General features: G+C 42.6%; 2 long non-coding RNA genes across 3 annotated transcripts in view; one reads left to right on the plus strand and one right to left on the minus strand.

The window, feature by feature from the left end:
- Window positions 1-160: 160 nt before the first annotated feature.
- On the minus strand, window positions 161-13,901 carry LOC131897402 (uncharacterized). Its single transcript, XR_009375671.1, has 2 exons — window positions 13,836-13,901; window positions 161-628 (listed from the first exon to the last, which is right to left on the minus strand). It is a non-coding gene; the product is annotated as an uncharacterized LOC131897402 (long non-coding RNA).
- The window catches only part of LOC131897400 (uncharacterized), a 46,519-nt gene continuing 35,269 nt past the window's right edge, over window positions 10,356-21,605 (plus strand). For both annotated transcript variants that reach the window (XR_009375670.1, XR_009375669.1), the window contains exon 1: window positions 10,356-10,432. This is a non-coding gene — a long non-coding RNA (uncharacterized LOC131897400). The remainder of the gene's footprint in view (window positions 10,433-21,605) is intronic.

A 21,605-nucleotide genomic window follows, 5' to 3' on the forward strand; every position in this document is an offset into this window, starting at 1 on the left:
ATAAATTTTTTTTAAAAAAACTCATTAGCACAATGGATTACTTAGACCTGTAGTAAACAGAATTTACTTGATCATCTTAATCAATATAGATGATTTATTTATTTTCCTTATATTATAATCTGAAAGATTAGAGCAGGGTTTTGTAAAAAATAAAATTCAGTACAAGACAAAAGAGTAATATATTTTAGGTTTTGAGGGACACATATAATTTGTGTAAGGTATTTTTGCCTGTATTCTTGTCCATAACACTTTAAAATTGTAAAACTGTTTCTAACCAGGGATGCAGAAACCCAGGCTGGTGGCTAGATCTGGCCACAGGTGGCCCTGATACAGATTTAGAAGTCAAGAGAAGGAAAGAAATCTTGTGGGTAGTTGAGGGTGAGACGCATGATAAAATGCTAATGCCTGGCTTGCCAGTGGATAAATGAAGAGACTCATCAGTACAGGTCAGTGTACTCCTTAAACACAACGAACTCATCCAAAGGGAGCCAGCCCAAAGCCTTTTAGGAGCTACTTCTGACTCTTGAGACCAAGGATCAGGGAGATTGGCAGTCACTATTCATCTTGTGGTCATAAGCAGCATCATGAATTCTGGTGAGCTCCATGAGTATCAATTTCAAGTAAATGGCTGTAACAAAATAGAGTGTTAGTCTTAGTCTGGTCTGGGCTCCTACTGCCTCAGAGTGCCATTCCACGTTCCCACTGCTAACCAGCAATGTGGCTTCACACTGCCCATCTGTGAGTTCTGGTTACTCTACGCCCTAAGGTTTAAACTGGGAGCCACAAGCCCACATTTGGATTGTGGACTGAATGTGTGGGCCACGGATGGGATAAGGTTAAAGACCAAAGGTTAGTTCAAAACTGATCCCACGATCAATCTGAGGAGTTTCTGGCTGTTCTCACCATACACATACACTGGGTGCTGTGCACACCATCACACCACACAATGGCCGTGAATCCTGCTTGAAACCCTTTGGCCCAGATTCCTGACTATTATATGATATGAATCACGGTGTTTATGTGCAAAATTTTCTGAGTTTATGAAAATGTACTGGTCTAATGAAGGCAACCAAAGACTTTCAATATTTTTCTACCATCATTCCTTACCTTACTATATCTCTCTGGCTTGTATTGTGTTAGAACATTTAATTTTTAAAATTGATATTTGAGTTGCTCACTTGAGTATCGTTTTTTAAAATGCTAAGTGAATTTTGACCTGAGATTAGAACAGAATTTCCAACAATTTCTGAAATAGCTACAATATCTTTCCAGCATATTTACAGGAAGTATAATTCTCAGCATTAGTGGGTATAAAAAAATACCAATCAATTTTGGAAAAATTAAACATGACCTAAGTCTTGTAGTATCAAATAGTCAACCAAGATTTATTTTTTTTTTTGGTTTTTTTTTTGGTTTTTTTTTTTGTTTTTGTTTTTTGTTTTTCGAGACAAGGTTTCTCTGTGTAGCTTTGCGCCTTTCCTGGATCTCACTCTGTAACCCAGGCTGGTCTCGAACTCACAAAGATCTGCCTGCCTCTGCCTCCCAAGTGCTGGGATTAAAGGCGTGTGCCACCACCGCCCGGCTGGATTTAATTCTTTATGTAAAAATAAACAAGCACATCCATTTCCTTAGCAGGAAAATTTTCTGTCATCTTTAATAAATAGTAAAATTATATGTATACCAAAGAGTTATTTTAAAACCTATTTCTGTGATTTATTATCAGTAAATGCTTCCTTTATTACATCTGTTTTATATACTTCTATCACAACTGTGTACAATTTTTTTCAGGTAGAATGGGCTCATTGACAAAAAAATGTTTAAGCAACCCTGGTTTCTGCCCACCCTTTATCTCTGCTCTTGGGGATTGGCTAAGGAGCACAGGCTTGTACGGATACCTGGGTAGCATGGCTATGACAACAGCCGTGCCTAACACTGTGTGTCGTCTAAGTGGCTCCGCAGAGAAAGATTCTGAACACAGGAAGAACAGCAGAGGGGAGAGAGTCTATCTCCATTTACTGCTGGAAACCAGTTTAACTCAACAAAGGCCTCGCGGTGGCGTGAAATCTGGTTGGTGGAGCAGACATATTCAAGCAGCTGAATAAACCAAACATGATACCCACCCAGCTGTTAGGTGTCCTCTCTAGATTTAGTGCTCCCTGGAGACTCTCTCTTTCCCAGTGCCCAGCATTGGCTGCTCCTGGGATTGTTTTTAAGCAGCTAGATGCCTCTGAGCCCACAAACAAAAAGGAGACAGCAGTAAGAATGCAAAGGGATATTGGGCCGTCTGCTTCCAGCTGAGGCCCCCTCGAAGGTTGGGTCTCTTCTCTGCGCTGAGCTGTTCTGGATGAGAATACGTAACCTCTCTTCAGCTCCCAAGTTTTCCTTGTCTTGTGAAGTGTGCTGGGCAGTCCCGAGACACTATGAGAGATATCCATTGCTTCTCTTCTGATTGGTAGATTTTTAAGCTTTCATCAGAAATAGTATAGGATCAATAAATACTTTTAACAGAATAAAAGGCCTAGTTCAATGAAGAGCTAGCCTAGAAAACAGGCGTTTTTAGCCCATTCCTTCTGCTGTTTCCTTCTGAGTCACTTCCTATTCACTGTCAGTCTAAGTAAGCATAATGAGCTAAAATTCCTGTCCTTGGCAGGCTTGTCCCCTTCCTTGGGGGTCTGCCGTGTTAGCCTCTGTTCTATAGCTTGTGACTGTGTGACTACCTGCATGAAGAACTCCCAGAAGAAATTGCTCCAGATGGCTTTTGTATTCCAAAAGGGGTTTTAAATGTGTTCCTTTCAATCCTGGGAAAGTATATAGGTAAGCAGCCAAGATTGTCCTTACCCCTCGGTTATGCTGACCTGCATACATAATTGGCCATGTTCCGGGCACCAGAGACAGAACTCCACGAGAGGAACTGATGGAGGCACCCAAAGTCTAGAGGCCGCCCACGTCTGGGGTCTTTTTTTCAGTGTCCAGGAAAGCTCAGAGGTGAGGGCGGAGCCAGCTTGTGCCCTTTCGGAACCATTTGGCATTTGTAGCGGCAGAGATGTCCCCTGCATACGTCTCATGGAGAAATGCACTCTGAGTTTTTAGGTTGGGAATGGGGGCAATTGCAGATGAGGATTAAGACAAGGTACAAGGACCCACTCGGTCTCAGTGCCGTTTCTATCGCTTGGATAGAGACCATGACCAAAAGCAACTCGGGGAAGAAAGGATTTACTCCTTCTTGAAGTCTGCAGAGTTTTCTCAGGGTAAGCCAAAGCAAAGCACTTAAGCAGGGCAGGAGCCTGGAGGCAGGGACTGAGGCAGAGGCCACTGAGGGGCACTGGTTATTGGCTTGCTCCTCATGATTTGTTCAGCCTACTGTCTTAATACTACCCAGTACCACCTGTCCAGGCTTGCACCACCCATGGGCCACCCGTATCCATCATTAATGAAGAAAATGCCCTATAGACTTCCCTAAGGACAATAGATGGAGACATTCTCTCAGTTGAGGTTCATCTTCCCAGCTATGTCTAGGTTTGTGCCGAGTTGACAAAAGACGGAGACATCCTAACCTTCGGAAACATCCTGCTTATTCATGATTTGTTTGCTAAGGGTTTTGGCTTAGAAAATGTTCACGCGCCATGTCTGATTGTTCCCAAGGTGACCACTAAGCATTATAATCATTGTTTGTATAAACATTGGGTGCCCTGAGTACCCGTACGGCCTAAAGTAGTGGTTCTCAACCTCCCCAATGCTGTGATCCTTTAATACAGTTCCTCATGTTGAGGTGACCCCCCCAACTATAAAATTATTGTCATTTCTACTTCATAACTGTAATTTTGCTGCTGTTATGAATCATAATGTCAATATCTGTGTTTGCCGATGGTCACGACCCACAGGTTGAGAACCACTGCCCTAAAGGCCTTCCACGTGAAGACTAGTAATTTGACCCTTCTTTCGCGACTTGTATTTTCCTTGTTCTGCTCCATTGATATTTTGATTGTAATACGACACAGAAGAATTCTGTTTTTATGCTCATGTCTATCTGGGGCTCTATTTAGATCCTGTACTTGTATATCCATTTCCCCCCTAGATTTAGAGAATTATCTGCTGTAATTTTATTGAATAGATGTCTTATGCCTTCTGTTTGTATTTCAGCTGCCTCTTATCTAGGACAGATTCATTAAGTTTGGTCTTTTAATCATGTCCTAGAGGTCTTTGACACTGTGGCCATGGTTACTTATTTATTTTCTTTATTGCTATCTGAAGATACTAATTCTTCAATCCTTTCCTCCACCTAGTCTGGTCTAGCTGTGATTCTTTCCCAATGATGGTGTGTGTGTGTGTGTGTGTGTGTGTGTGTGTGTGTGTGTGTGTGTGTTTGCAACTGTGTATGCCACACTTTGGAGTATTCTCTTCTGCCTCCCAACTCCCAGGAGGAATGCTAGATTGAAAGCTTGTGCTGTGCATCCAGCTTTTACACAAATCCCGGGGATCTGAACTCAGATCCTGATACTTTCATGAGAAGCACCTTTACCCCCCACTGAGCCCTCTCCCCAGCTCAAGGTTTGGTGGGTTTTTCCCTAATATAATTTGTTGAACTTTTCATTTCCATGATTCCCATGTACCCTCTACGCATACCTCTTCCCAGGCCAAATCTGTCTGGGCTTAAATTCTTTCCAACTTGGTGAATTTCTCATCCAAGTCTTGAAGTAACATCTTCAGTTCTTTGTTTATTTGAATTTTCATTGGAGTCATTGACAATTTTTAAAATTAGACCTTTGAATTATTTGTCCAACATTAAAACTACTTCTGTATCCTTGGATTTAATAATTAAAGAGTTATCAACTTTATGATGACAAGGGTAGGGCCCTAAGCTTATAAATGTGCTGTCCTTAGGAAAGATACCAGGGTGAAATAACTGAGCGGGTAAAGGTGCTTGCCACACAAGTCTGTCTGCCTAAGTTTGATCCCTAGAACCCATATAAAGGTGGAAGAAGAGAACTCACTCCACCAAAGTGTCCTCTAGTCTCCTCACATGGAATTGTGGCAGGCGTGTACATCACCCAGGCACACACATACAAACTATAAATATATGATTTAAATGAAGCATAGTTACTGCTGAATGACTAACCCTTTCACACCACTGGAAAGTTGAAAGATCTTAATTCAAACCACTATAAAATGGAGATATTCTGTAGTAATGGATGTTAGAAATGTTGGGTCCCAGGGGCAAAATTTCATTCGTTCCAAAGTCTGTGGGGAATAGCAATGTTTTTCCTTTTCCTCTCCCCATATCTGGAGTCTGCCCACTTCCTTGTGTGTCTATCCTCACATTGTTCTAACTTCCATTTTGTCTCTTACTCCCTGACTACCTCTTCTGTGGTCTTCTGCAGTTTTATTGAATCCACGTGACAGCCCAAAACTAACCTCTCACCTAAAGATCTTTAGTCTGAGGATGAGATATTTAAGATTTATTGCAATTAGACCAAGTGTAGTGGTGCATGCCTGTAATCTCAGCACTTGGAAGGTGGAAACATTCGAGTTCCTCCTTGGCTACACAGTGAGCTCAGGCCAGCCTGGGCTATGAGAGAAATATATAGAATTCCAATTAGGTAGGAACATTTTGAGGGAAGAGCATGGTTTGGCCTACTAGGAAGGCTTAGAGATAGTTTGATACATTGTCTTAGATGAGAATTGGTGCTTACATGAGAATGTGTGTTGGAAGTGTAATTTGGAAGTCTTAGGCTTCAAGGAAATAGTTGTGGGGGGTTGGGTTGGTCTAGGCAATACTGCATGGTAGGAGATGAATGAGATGAAAATTGGCATTCTCTAAGTCAGTAAAGTGGAAGGAGAAAAATCAGGAAGGTACCCAGGAGTTGAGGTTACTTCTGGGGTCTCATCTTCTCAGAGTTCCTGGGGACCTGTGTATGACTCCAACTTCACAGTGGCCATCCATGTCCCTGGCTGCTCATGTGGTACAAGCATCATTCCAGACATTTCTGCCTGCCTTCCTGTTATAGTCTGAAACTTAGTTCTTACAGTAATGTTGACACACTTATAAAAAACAAAACAAACAAACAGCACCAAAAAAGAAAAACCAATTACATGACCTGGAGACACTTGGAGTTCTCTTCACAGACCTAGAGACACCAAGACTTGAGGCTGATTTCTCCTAATAGTTTCAGAAACACAGTTCCATTGAGGAAATACTGTTTCTCGTGGTTGTGAACCAAGACAAGGTAACTTCTAACTCACGGTAGGGCCCAGGCAGGAAATGTGAATAATTTCAAGAGCTGTCAATAGATTCCTGGATAATAGGCTGCCTACAGGTCCATGGGGCAGTGTTTGAAGCTGGGGAAAAAAATTTTAGCTTTCAAGGGGAGTTGGTGGAAGCAGCTTGCTATCCATCTAAAATGCGAGAAACATTGCAATTGAGAGTAATCATGGAGATTTTTACAGCAGTCCATATCAAAGTATGTAGTTTTCTCTCGTAATTTTTTTATTATATTTTATAAAAGCGTAAGTTTGAAACTTAAAAAAAAATCTGGCATTCCTCATAAATATTTGGACAAATACAGATTAGGGACACAGGTGTCACTGGTCTCATAGGAATGGGTAATGAAGTGCTGAACAGGGGGAGTTAGAAGAGAATTTATGGCCTTTTTTTTTCATTCAGAACTTAAGGATTTACTTATTCTGAGTCTGGCTTCAGCTTTGTGGAAAACTGATTCATGATGTGATCAGTTCTCTCTCTCTCTCTCTCTCTCTCTCTCTCTCTCTGTGTCTCTCTGTGTGTGTGTGTGTGTGTGTGTGTTCATGCATGGGCATATGCAGGAGTGCATGCCCATATGGAGGCCACAGATTGGTGTGTCTGCCCTCAGTGCTCTCTACCTATGCTTTGAGACAAGGCCTCTTGCTGAACCTGAAGCTTGCCTGGCCCAGGACATGCTTATCTCTGATCTTCCCGTTCTGGGGCTACAGACATGCTCCATCCACCCTGCCCAGCTCTAGGAATCTGAACTCAGGGCCTTGAGCACTCTACCCACGGAAACATCCGCCCACGTTCTAAATGCCTCTTTTTTTTTTTTTTAAGCCAACAGAAGAGGGCAAGAGAATGTTTTGTTGTTATTTTCACTGACTGAAAATAAAAGAATTGTCTTTTACTGTTAAATAACAGTACCTATGAACATTGTAATACTATATTTTCTATAAATAATCTGCAAGCATTTTTTATAAATCACTTACAGAATTTGAACCCGTCTGGCTCAGGAACCTTGCACATGCTCCTCCCTGCCAACGCCACGCTTTTCCTCAATGGGTTCCTATCACTATGGTGACAGTTATATGTTTCTACCCTACTGAAGCTCCTGCATTCATTTCCATGAGTCACTTCCTCTATAAAGTGCTCATAGTTCCCTGTGCATAGCAATAGTAAGCGAGCCGCTTGCATAATTAGTTATATAATTCCTGTGTTCTCATTAAATGGTGTGTTTCATGAGCCCAGACCCTAACGCGCTTCGGTACCACATCTTCGGAGCCCAGCACCCTGGGAGGCGCATCGTAGGTATCCATTACGTTTGTGTTGAGCAAAGGAGTCGAAGGATAAATAGACTAATGAATGAGTGAGTGGGTGTGTGGAGTTAGTAGGCTTCGCCCATAGGTGGAAGCTTTAGCAGTGTCTTTTTCTCAGAGCTCTGTCCCTTCGCTGCCTTAGCCCTGGTTTTGTCAACACTGGTAGGAGACTGGCTAAGGATTCAAAGTCCTTCCTAACAAAGTCCTTCCTACACGGCTGAGACAGAAAGCCTCAGCTCCTTCTCCCACCTAGGCCCTCTTGAGAACTGCTGAGGGTGGCAGCCATAACCATTTGCTCCCCTCAAGTGAATCTGAAAGCCTTTGTAATGTGCTAATCTCGCTTCCTTTGAAAAACATATACCCAAGATAGTGTTTAAATCGCGAACGACACTTAGTGTTTTGTTTCCTTTGGAAGATATTTAAGAAATGTGAAGCAGAGATTGTTAACTACAGGAGGAAAAGAGGGAGGCCTCTTGTGTACAAGCCAAGTGCTATGCTCCTGTGTGCATGTAGTTCCCGCCATTAATGAGAATAAGAGGCAGGTGCATAATGCATGTTCCTGTAAATCTATCTAGAAGATAATATACCCCTTCCTAGAAAATTGCTGAGAAAGCGTGCATAAAGACCTCTCATTTTTACTACTTCTCACTTCTATGGGAAAGGAATATTTTAGGTCCCTGAGCTAATTAACTTGTGTGTGTAGATTCAGAAGGCACTCGCTTTGTACACAATAGATTATTTCCAAGTCTCCATTCCCAGGAGCCTAAGGCTCTATGGCTGGGCGTCCCTGGATGTGACTGGACTTCGTGGTGGAAGGAGACACCTGCTCATCTCCTCGTGGCCAAAAAAAAAAAAAAAAAAAAAAAGAAGAGCTCAGGAAGTCAGCAGGAGGGATGGAAGGGCCACAATCCAAGCGAACAAAAGCACTTCAGAAGAGAGACTTAATAAGCTTCTCAACCTGCAGGCTCAGTGGTCCAGACACCTGCTAATGGCGAAGATTCTGCTGGGAAGAATTTAGATGTCCATGGGACAAAAAATCTGATAACCTTTGAATGTCGAGTCAGGCAAAAGAGAACAACAAAGTCTTGACTTCATGTTAATACATTAAAAACATGCATACTTTTTAGTTGCTCTGCTGGGGTTTTGTTTTTTAATTTGGTGTTCACCTCCCTTTTGATGTTTACCAGGCCATTCCGGCTGCTGTTGACATTAGCTGATGTGTGGTCTTTAGCTGGGACACATATAATTAACAAACAGGATAAATATACGCCTCGCCATTCTGATATAAGTGGTGTAATTAGATATTTCTCCTTACATTCTTCGGAGAGATATTCACAATCAGCAAAAGAATGATTGAAACGACGAACCAATACATTTCCACAATTCAACAAAGAGACCATTTCTCTAACTAGCACTAATTTGAAGCCAAAGGAATTGTTTGGTATGAACACTTAGTGCTCACTCACTCAGTGAAGATGTATTCAATTACATTGACTTCAGTTGACAACTCAAAGAAATCGTTCATATTCAATTCCAAGTGCAGCTTCGCAGACGTCACAAGCTGGAAGCCAGTCTTTTATTCCGAGTCTCCACCTCCCGGGGGTGTGTGTGGTAGGGGGAGGGGGTGTTTGTCTTTTGTTATTTCTTCTTCCTCCTCATGTAATTAGACAGGATTGATAGAGTCTTGTCAAGACAGTCTCTCTGACTTTTTAGATAAGAACAACATAAAAACACTTAGCTATTTGGGGCAGAGGAGGGAATTAAGGAAAAGCAACCCTCTTTGCATTGGGGCCTGCCTGCCTTTAGAGCAGACACCATCCACACTCTAGGAGGAACTTGCACCAGTTCCCACCCAGCAAAGTCACCCCAGGGTCTGCTCCAAACCCTCAGCTAGCCCCAGCCCCACCCCATCTGATGTCCCCGGGGATACGTCTTGATTTTCAGGCCAGTTCGGTGAACGGGGAGTCTTTTCACTGTTTTTCAACTCGAAGGTACTTCTCTCTGGCCTGGTGGATTACTAGGGAACTTTGCTTCTTAAGGTTTAGGTTAGCCTATGACACCAAAGACATGTCTGTAAAAGGCTCGTGGAGCAAGAAGGAGGCTCATAATACCGCTTTTGCAAAGTGCAATAAAACGCCCAAGTGTAGGAAGGCCTAGTGGGCCCTTGCACATGACAATTAAACATTAACAGGCCCCGGGGCCTTGGGAGCAGGGCCCAGCAACCCTTTGAAGCCCTGTTTGCCAATTAAATACTGTCTGACATTTGCGTCAAGGTGGCAGGGATCCAAAGCAGAGATAGCAGCCTCAACCACTTCAGGGGCTTTCATTAGCTCCCCAGACATTCCTGGCCTGCCCTGTTTCTTTACTATTGCCAAATCCACACCCTGCTCGGGAACTCGGGGGCTCTGAGAAAGTTTACCGAGATAAGCTTATAATGGAAATAGCGCTTTGTCACCCTTTACCACTCACTCCTTGTTCAATTATCTTTTATCTGTTTAGAGTATTTGCCAGCTCTCCCAACACTCCCCAGGATGAAGCTGTTGAACCAAAAGCCCTCACTGGGGTTGTAAAGAGGGGTGTGTGTGTGTGTGTGTGTGTGTGTGTGTGTGTGTGTGGTGGAGGTGCCACTAGGTGCTTGCCGGTCTGATCCAGGAGCTCTGGACTCTCCCCATAATTTTAAAAAACTGCTATGAACATACTAGTAACAAGCTGTTGTGTTTCCTAGCGTGGGCAAAGCATTCTTTTTGAGGCAGAGGCTGTAGGCGTTCCAGGTTCTCACAAGTAATAGAAATGGAACTGGGTGTTTGAGTGGCGAGAGTTCTACCAGTTACTAGGCAAAGTGGTGAACATGACAGTGTGCCACCCTACACTTAAGGTGCCCTCTGTAAATGCCTGTCTACCTATAAAATGGCGTGATCTAAGTTTGTTGGGATAGGCCTTGGTCAGATCTCTCACTGTACTTTGTCGTGGGTTAACTGAGCTAGAAATGAAGTACCATTGTTTATGTTGATGCCTGAAGACAGTGATGTTCATGATCAGTTCATCCCTGATGCCAGGATACAGGAACGCTGCATTCCTGTTGCTGAGATGGATGTGACTGTGCATGGGCGCTCCCCATCCAGAGGCCGAAGTGACTTCTCCTTTCAAGTGAGAAGAACTCACTGACTGGTTGCTAACTGGCTGGTGCAGGTGGCAGTGTGTGACACAACGTGACAGCAGATACTGCAGCTGCTGTCTGGCTACACCTTACTCTAGAGAAAGGTGGCTGCCATGTTATGAGGAAACTCAAGGGCCTTGTGGAGAATCCCCATGAGGAGGAAACAAGTCTACCTGCCCACAGCTGGCAAAGCCCCTCTGCCAGAAACCACACATGGAACTTAGAGGCACAGTGTCACAGCCCAGCCAGCAATGGCATGTTCCTATTTGATTGCTCCCTCAGCTCAGTCACAACTGCTCAGCCTGTCTATCCAGCGAGTTCCTGACCTGCAGAAAGGGTGGATCTATCAGTGTCTATTGTTTAAGATAATTTAGGGTTATCTGGTATGTGGTAATAGATAACTAATACATCTCATATAACTGCTAAGGAACTACTAAAGAGCTTAGAGCAGAGAGACAGAAAAGCGTGGTTACTTACAGGCTGGGTGACCTTGGGAGGTCTATCCACCTGCTGTTGGATGGATGGACTCACCTGCCCTTCAAGGCTCTTCCTGCCTTTGAGATCTGTGTCTCTACCTGGGTTGGTGGCATCAGTGGTCATTACCTGGCTTGGTTCCATCGTCTAAATTTCAATGCTTTACAACCTCTAGCCTCCACCACACTGGAAGCCGTACGGGGCAAGCACAAGTTGTTTGTTTGCATATACTAGAAGAGCACCAATCCCATGCAGACTGGGTTTGAGGCAGCCTACACAGCGCGGTTGAACGTTTACCTAAACCAGTGGGTACTGTTGGCTTTCGTTATAGAAAGATACACAAGCGATTCATTGCCTAATGACTGTGTCATAAGTCATCGCTGCCTCTGCCTACTCAGAAGAAACAGCTAGCGTTAAAAACAGTAACAAAGAGCTACACAATCATCACTTCATTATAAGTGGGAGAATCTAGTGGGCATAGCCACTAACTTTCTTTGCAAAGCCTTGACCGGTTACTTTTTCTTAAACACGTGACCTGGAAATTGTAAAACCTCCCTTTGGAATGGAGTGACCTGAATAAGGCATCTCGTGCAAGACCCTGGTCAGAGCTCATGAGGGTCAATCCGAGATCAATGGAGAGCAGAACGCATAACACTTAGGTTGCACACACCAGGCCACGTCTAGCTGCCTCTGCTAAAAGGGAGGACCGTGTTCAAAACAATGAACTCTCCAGGTCTCAGCCACTTAAGAGAGTGATTGTGGAGTGTAGATAAGACTTCACTAGATGACAGCAAAGGCTGGCATATGACATGGTTTCTTATAACTTAAATATAAATAAGACTTTCAATACTGGTCAGACTTGACACTGTAGTAAAATGTGTAAAACTTGGAAACAATTTTCTCTCCTATATAGAGCCAGAATAGAAATATATCCTTATTCCCATAGTTGGGTGTTGATCTGAATTCTCCCAAGGAAATGCCCAAAATGAGGAAAATGAAAAGAATGGCCTCTTACATGAAATTTCTCACAGCTGTATGTGTGTGCATGTGTGTGTGTGTGTTGGTCATGTGCATGCAGGCACATGCATGTGTACAAGGTGATATATTCGCATGCCCTTGTAGAAGCCAGAGAGCAACCTTGGGCATCATTCCCAGGGGCTGCCCAACTTTTGTTCTGAGACAGGGTCTCCATGGGACTTGGGGCTCAGTGAGTAGGCTAGAATGCTGGTCGGGCAGCCCTGCCTTCCCAGGGCTGTGGTTACAACTGTGTAGTTACCACACCCAGCTTTTCTACCTAGGGTCACACTCAGGTCCTAGTGCTGACACAGCTTTCTTTGCCGTCTGAATCTCCTCACTGCTGGGCAAAAATCAAGTGCTTTTACCGATCTTTTTAAAGTTTCAGAAGAGTGAGCATTCTTCAGAGGGGCCCCTGTTGCTTAAATTGTCGTTAGAAATTAGTATTAATGGGTCCATGAGATGGCTCAGTGGGTAAGGACTCCTGCTGAGAAGCCTGACGACTTGAGTTCGATCCCCAGGTCCTACATGGTAGAAGGAGAGAACCGGCTCCTGCAGGTTGTCCTCTGCCTTCCCCAAGTATGACTCGGCATATGCCCACCCCATCCCCTGGGGTCAGTAACACCAATTCCCCACCTCTCTCCTTCCCCAAAGAAGTTTCTGATGAAGCTGAGCTGCAAAGAGAAGGTCCTGTGGGCCATGGTTTAGGAGTGCGTGCTGGATCCAAGGTCTGGTATATTCAAGTTCATGGTGATTTGCACTGAACGAAAACAGATTAAACCAATAACCACATGGGCAAAGAGGACCTAAGGTTTCAGTGGTCCAGAAGAGTTGGGAAAGTGTGGGGCTCACTTAACTTGGACTGTGGCGCTTTATAGACCAGCAGGAACCCACTCAGGAGATGGACACACAATCTACCATCTGACTCTACACCGCACATCTCCTCTGACCCCGAGCCATTCAAACTTAAAAGAATTGTGAATGAAATAACTGTTCTTGCTGAGGCTCTATATTTCCTCCTTTCAAAGACAGCATGCTATTTATTGTTGAAATGCTTAGTTTAATACATTCAGAAGTGGAGGGTCTCCTGGGAAATTGAAACAAAATTAGAAATAGTCTGAGCTATGCATAAGCTTTAGATGTTTCTCTTTAACCATATTAGTCTGAATGTTTTGTGGGATTGAATTAGTCACTGCAGGCAGAGAGGAAAGAGAAAACTCAGTTGTGTTCCTTCCCACTGAGTAGCATTAAAATGCACTCAAGACTGGACCAAATGTGTCATGCCAGCATACTTATGAATCAGTTGTTTGAGAGACCATTTTTTTAAATATCTAAAGAATGCAAAGCTATTGAGAAAAAATACTGGGAAAAAAATGTTTGGGTACCTAGAAAAGATAAAGTACACATTCAATCTGTAGATCCAACAGACTTTACAACCAAATTGGGTAATACCTACAGCTGAGAAGGGGTATGACAAAACCATTGTACTGTGAAGACTCTCCTTTCCTTTTTCAAGAAAAGGGCTCAAGTAATTTAGCATTATTGTCCACATCGGTCCATTGGGCAGTTCAATGAGTTTGAGTTTCTAGGGCAAAAGTCAAAACTTAGAAAATTCACCAATATTTCTTCTTACCATGATAATGTCAGCCACCGTGGTTCAACAGAAGGGGGAAAAAACTATTCCTATGGGAGTCTTTCCTGCAACCATGATGCTGAACAATGCCCATTTGTTATGTAATCATTTTGCTGAGGGACGGCAATGCTACTTTTACTATACGGTGCCGTCTGCTTTAAGAAAGTAGCTGCGCTTTCTCTTAGACCATTAATTGAGGAGTGACTTTAATTGAGATGGCTCAGCGGGTAAAGGCACTTGCTGCTACGTCTGATGACCTGCCTTTGATCCCTAGGATCACAAGTTAAAAAGAGAAGCGATTCCTACGGGCTGTCCTGTAACCTCTTCACATGGACCATGACATTGCATGCACACACTCACATCTCACACACACACACACACACACACACACACACACACACACACACACATCAACATAATTTTAAAGCACCGTTTCTTGTTAAGGCTGGAAAGATGGTTCCATGGTTAAGAGAGAGCATTAGTTGCTCTTGCAGAGAACCAGGGTTTAGGTCTTAGCACCCATATGGAGACTCAATAGCCACAAGTAACTCAATTTAAGGGTTTTATGACCCCCTCTTCTGGCCATCACTGGCACCAGGGACACATGTGGTACACATATATACATATAGGCATAATACTAAATGTTGATATTGCATCTGAACTGTAAATCATCTTGAGAAAATTGATCTATTTATAATACATAATCTTTTTGTTGATTTTTTTCATTCATGTACATAAGAAAAATTATTTTTATTCTCCTACTTTTCTCATTTGTGTGGCTGTTGAATATTTTCTATTACCGTGAATTATGAATATGTAAATCTCTTGCTTACTCCATCTGCTTATTATTCAAGTATGGAATAGCCATATAGTATTTTATAACTTAGCTTTTGAGACATACGAATGGAAAGGCTAGAATAAACTCATTACCTTCTATAGTAAATGATTTTTGTAAACTTTGATGAACATTAATAATTTCAGTTTTGTTTTTATTATCTTTGATTTTTGTATGGACACCAGAGTGTGGTTCTTTTGCACAATAGTCTTCCTGCTGATTACCTTCTACAGTAAATGATTTTTGTAAACTTTGATGAACATTAATAATTTCAGTTTTGTTTTCATTATCTTTGACTTTTGTATGGACACCAGAGTGTGGTTCTTTTGCACAGTAGTCTTCCTGCTGATTACCTTCTACAGTAAATGATTTTTGTAAACTTTGATGAACATTAATAATTTCAGTTTTGTTTTTATTATCTTTGATTTTTGTATGGACACCAGAGTGTGGTTCTTTTGCACAGTAGTCTTCCTGCTGATTACCTTCTACAGTAAATGATTTTTGTAAACTTTGATGAACATTAATAATTTCAGTTTTGTTTTCATTATCTTTGATTTTTGTATGGACACCAGAGTGTGGTTCTTTTGCACAGTAGTCTTCCTGCTGACTCAGTTCCGGAAGCTATTGTGCTGCCCGATGTCCTCCACCTGAGCTTCCATGACTCTGACCTTCACGGAGGCTGGAGCATCCTAGCGAGCCCTCCCACTTCGATATTGAGTCCACCCACCCTCTCACTGTCAGCTTCCTGGTTGATTCCCAGCTATAGGTCCTGAACAACCTTTACAGCATAGGATGCTTACACCCCCAGACCTATGAAGTCACTGTCTTACCCCTTCTCCCAAGATGAGAACAAAGCTCTCCAAGCTTCAGCACCAGTGGCCTCTAAGTGTTCCTTCTTATGTATGTCATCTGTAGAAGTCTTGTGGGTACCTGCTAGGTGTCCAAACCCTCAATGGCAGCTTGTAGGAGGAGCAGGGGTGGTCCAGCTTCTTTTCAGGACAGCTGTGCTGATCCGTTCACATGACTTGGCTTCTCAGCTGTTCTGCTTCATACTAAAAATGATGGCCTTCCTTCTACCATCTTCTAGAACTCCCAATTGCCTTTTTCCTATATAATGATGATGGTTCATGCTAGGGACTTTCTGTGAAACAAATTTGTAATGAATTAAAAAACAATGATTGGCCTCAATATAAGGCATAGATTTTTGACTCTCAATTCTTTCTCTCCTGAGAGTAAGAACTGATGAGGGAAAAAAGAAAGAAATCTCTAGACTCTGGTCCTTGGGAGTATTCAATGACCGTTCAACCTGAGACCCTTCAAATGAGGGGCGGGATCACAACCACCTCTTCTCTGCCCTTTGGGGCTCACATAGGTCATTTATGGAAATGTGCAAACTTCATGAAGTAGAAACATCTATTCCATGAGGCTCATGTCCCCTCACACCACAGAGAGCTAAAGTCCTGAGGACTCCCTCACACAGCTGGCCTTCCTTCCACATCAGCACTGCGAAGACACCTTAGCTTTGTCGCTGGATCAATGCCAAGGGATTCCATACACTTTCTATGATGGTTTCTGGAACAATGTATTCCGTATGGCTTTTATGGAATCCTGTGGAGGACGTTTCGCTGTGTTTCCTTTCTGCAAATAAGCACATTTCCTGAGGAGGGGGTGTCTGTCCTTCCATCCTGTGACTGAATTGAGCGATTGTTGCTTTTCCCCTGCACCAGCAGAGTCCACGCTGCAGATAATATAAATGGCAGGGTAAGGCAACTGGATGCTAGCGCTATACTCAGTTTGTGAGTGCGCCTTTAGCAGTATTTTACTTTCATAGTCTATTTTTCACATCTTCGTTAATGACTTCAGGCACTGACTGTAAGTTAAAAATAAAGAGATTATCATGTGTGTATCCATCCATGGTACAGCCCTCACTGAAGCTTGGCACTCAGTCCAATGCCCAGAAACAATTTCTACAGAAAGAAAGAAACTTCCGTAAGTCCCCAGGGTCATGGCTACTAAGCTTTGCTTAGATACTTCCTGCAGCATGGTGCTTGTCATGTCCCAGCTGACCAGCTCAGAGTCCAAGAACAGTGGATTATTTGTTTAAATAAGAAGGAGGGGAGCCCTTATGGGGGAGGGCCATTCATGTGTATTCATAAAGGGCATTGTCCTGTGTGCTTGATATCACACAGCAATTAGTGTTTGATAATTTTGCAAAGTGTGGTCTCTGCTTTTTTTGCCCAGCAGGCTTTTCAGAAGGAAGGCACCCCCCACTCTGCTGTGTCACTGTCACAGGCCAGCCAGCCAGGCTATGCTAAGGTGTTAACTCAATAGTGGTTTACGTGGTATCATTCAAAGCACCATAGAACCAAAGCATATCGGGAAATTAATTGGGATCTGGTCTGTTCCCATCTTTGCTTAGCCAGAGATTAAAGTATGATGTCCCTTTGGGGTTGCACCGTTGTTGATGGTCTGTCTCTCAGATGAGTGTGGCCACTCTCTGTCTGACACCAGCCCATAAATTTTCACAGGCAAGAACATGGCCTAATAACACCACTCTTTGGCTATTCGGTGTATGAAATCCATATGCCAGATGAATGTGATTATTCATCTCATGCCTAACACATACTAAGCACCTGCTCTCCCATCATGGGCTGACTTATGCTTGAGGAAAAAAAAATAGATATGTACTTGTAGTTTCCCTTATCCTGTCTTTTGGGAGAAAAATAAATCATGTTTGATTTATTAATTACATTATATTTATTGATTACATTAGGAAATCTAAGCCTAGATTTCCTAATGTAATCAATGTAGTATGATGTCAGAAGTGTATACAGCATGGTTATGTCTGGCAAATATATTGTGATATTCTAGGGCATATTAGTCATGGAAGACTTACTCTATAGCTTTAAACCCAACACACATTAGCTCAAAACAGTCCTGAATAGAATTATGACAGGTAATGGCTCAACAAAAGAAAAGCCCATTTCTACTTCAGGTTGAGAAACTGAATAAGTTTCTCAACATGTGGTAATTGTCTTTCCTTGGTCATTCTGGAGCCCATCACTCATGCCAAATTGTGGATCTGCTGCCTCTTGGACCTCATCAACATCTTTGTTCATCTGTTAGAGAGGAAAAAGTGTAGGAGAACTCAGACTAGAGGATTTCATGGTCAAGGCCAGTCAGCACCATCAATTTGTCCAATTTTTTCACTTGTTACATAGGTACAAGTCCAACACCTAATTCTATAGGAGACAGAAATGGAATGGGGCTAGCATCTAGAAGGAAGAAAAAGATTTTGATGAGCAAATAACAATTCACGTTCCAAAGGAAAACTAGTTTCCATGTATGTTGAAAGTAGAGATATTTGAGCCCAAAGGTAAAACTCACTTAAAATGTTCAGCTGTCCAACAGTGCTTTGAGATGTGAGAATATTTGCATCAAACCAAGGAAAGACATCCCCATGTTTATAAACATCATTTCAGCTTGGGAAATGGATTTTCTTCATAAAGTTGATATGCCACCTTTGGCTCATGGTATCTTAGAGTACAACAGATTTTTCTTCTTGTTGGGGGAAGAAAGCTCAGTTGGTAAAACATGAGGACCTGTGTTCAAATCCACTGCACCCATGTGAAAAACAAGGCAGGTGTGGACACACGCAGGCTATCCAGTGCTGAGAAGATGGAGGCAGGAAGCTCACCAAGGCTCACAGACCAGCCAGTCTAGCCAAATCATTGAGCTTTGGGTTCAGTGAAAGACCTTGTCTCAAACAGTAGGGTGGACAGCAATAGAGGGGGCACCCATGTTAACTTCTGGATGCCATGACATTGGAGAAAGAAACTGAAGAAGACAGAAGATGGAAAGATCTCCCATGCTCATGGATCAGTAGAGCTAACATAGTTAGATTCAATGCAATCTCCATCAAAATTCCAACACAATTCTTCACAGATCTTGAAAGGGCAATTTTCAGCTTCATATGGAAACCACACACACACACACACACACACACACACACACACACACACACACACACACGCAAATCAGGATAGATGAAACAATCCTGAATAATAAAAGAATTGCTAGCGGTATCACCATCCCCGACTTCAAATTGTACTACAAAGCTATAGTAATAAACACAGTATGGTATTGACATAAAAATCAGATACGTTGATCAATGGAACTGAATTGAAGACCGAGACACAAATCCACATACAACTATGGACACTTGATTTTTTGATAAAGAAGCCAGAAATACACTGGAAAAAAAGACAGAATCTTCAACTAATGGTGCCTTTTCCTGGGCTCTTTTTCTCTTGTTTGTTCTGTTCTTTTTTAATGTATTAATTTTTGTTTTATCTTATTATATTTTATATATCTATATTTATCATAGTTTATTATTCTCCCTTAGAATCCTATTTGTTTTCTTATGACAGAAAGGGTGTGGATCCAGATGGGAGGAGAGGTGGAGAGGAGCTGGGGGGAATAAAGACATGGGAAACCATAATCAGGATATATTACGTGAGAAAAAAGGTTATTTTCAATAAGAGGGAGTGAAATACTTTGGTGGCTACATGTGCACTTATGTACAACACATACATACAAACACATACATGGAACACACACATACAAATTTATTGCTTGTAACCAAAAAAAAAAAAAAAAAAAAAAAAACCTCATTTCTACTTAATTATTCCCTTACAGAGGCCTCTCCACAAGCCTTTGGAATTAAAAAAAAAAAAAAAAATCAAATCAGTCTCTGGACAAGTTACAGAAATTTCTTGTGACCTGAGCGTGTAATCCATGTTTGTGTTTGTGCTGTCCCCAACCTGACCTAGAATGGAAGCCCCTTTGAGGAACTCTGGGTCTGCTGCTAATCCTGGGAGAGGCCTGGATACGAATCACATTTACAAATTTTGTCGAGTCAGTATAAATAGGAGAAAATTACAAACTTAAAGACAAAATTAATTGATGGGCACCACAATGCTCACATAAATCTGAGATTAAAAACAAGACAGGAAAAGTCAGATTTCTTTTTACACCTCCTTACTTCACTCTTTTGTTGTGACTATCAGTCAAAAAACAAATATTTCTGGGGGGAAAAGCAAAGGACCTACCTGGGTTCTTTGTATCAGAGAGTAATCTCATTCCTGAAGGCTTTCGCCTATGACATCATCACCTTCTGAATGCTCCAATTCCTCACATTGTCACATTGTGCTTATCATTTCAACACGCAAATTTTGAAGAGACACAGAATGTCAGCCCGTAGCAGCAGATATTGAATTCATAGAAACAGATACGTATCCGTGTGAGGTCTGACAGCATTAATATCCTCTTCATACACGGAGACAAATGCAGAGAAAAGTATTTCACAAAATAACATTAGTTATTTGTTTATCCCACTTTTATGTGTCAGCCTAGGAAGTATACTGCCCTCAAAATTTATAGATGTTAAAAAAACATTCACATGGGCTATTTCATTTTCCCTTAAGCTTGATTCTTGAAAGAGCTGACACTTTTCCGGAAATGGAAATAGAGATATTCAAAGGTTAATTCTCTTGCTCAAGGTGGGAGAATTTATGGGTGACAGAGATATAATCAACCCCAAATCCTACCCTGACTTCAAGTCTGTGCCTGCTCCACCTCCACCCCAGGAAAGCTCCCTAGACTATTCATGGGTCACGAGGCTCTAGAAGCAACTTATAAATTCTTTCTCTGGGCTTTCAAACTGTTATCTGAGAGTGAGACATCCCTGGGATCGACAGCAAGGCTTGCCAGCCCCACGGATGGTACAACATGTTTCAGACCTTTACATCATGTCTATAGGATTATCTTACCCTCTGCTGGGTAAAAATAGTCCCTGCACTCATCATAGCTCGGACCAGTGCACATGATGGTTGCTTATCTGGGACATGCAGGCCGCTCAGGCAAGGAGCCCCACTCAGCCACATGCCCGGAGAACCTCTGGTCGGCTCCAGTCAGCAACACAGAAAGCCTGAAGTATAGCCTGGCTTTCCACGGGCCTGCCTCTTCCTGGAGACTTCCAAAGTCTCTGTCTTTCTCCCAGTGTTTTTCTTTTTAAGAGCAGAGAGCATTGCCAATTATCTGTGTTAGTCACTACCTCATACACAGAGATTCATTAATTGGACAGATATTTGTTGAGTACCTTCCCGGAGCGGGGGCCCTGCTCGCGTTGCTTAAGATAAATCAGCGAGTACACCAGACAATAAATAATTCCTGCCTTAGCAGATATTATAGTCTAGTAAAAGAAAACAAACAGCCAATAACAGACATAACAAATGGGTGGAGAGAACGGCATGACAGAAGAGGGCAAGGGCTGGCAGCCGGGGGACCAGGGAGGGGGCGCAGGGGAGAGGGGGGTGGGGAAGGGGGGCCGGGGGAAGGGGGGCGCGATTACAGGGAAAAGAATGCTGAAGGCGGAGGTTTGCAATGGTAAAAAATGTGAATAAGGCAATTACTGTGCTCAAGCGGTGGATGTGCAAGCAGGAGCATGCACATCCACAGGAAGAGCTTTTTAGATAGCGAGCAAAGGTTCTGTGTGGTATCGAGATGCTAAGCATGGTCAGAGAAGGCTCAATGTGGTTGGAAGCGGTTAGGGCTACGGGGATAAAGGTGAGCTTGGAGAAGAAAGGTCCTCTAGGCCCTTTCAAGGATTTGGTTTTAACTCTGAGTAAAATGGAGATCGGTGGGAAAGGATGAAGGAAAGGCAGAATCCGAAGTTGACCTGAGTCATAAGGAAAGGCTGGCTACTCGGTTAAGAGCAGACTACATACAGTGTGTGTGTGTGTGTGTGTGTGTGTGTGTGTGTGTGTGTGTGTGTGTGTGTGTGTTTATCTATATCTGTATCTGTGTGTCTTCATGTCTGTCTGTGTGTGAGTGTCTGTGTGTGCGCACACCTGTGTAGAAGCAAGGAAACTCTT

The sequence above is a fragment of the Peromyscus eremicus genome, chromosome 22 (genome assembly GCF_949786415.1).
Source record: "Peromyscus eremicus chromosome 22, PerEre_H2_v1, whole genome shotgun sequence".
Lineage (NCBI taxonomy): Eukaryota > Metazoa > Chordata > Mammalia > Rodentia > Cricetidae > Peromyscus > Peromyscus eremicus.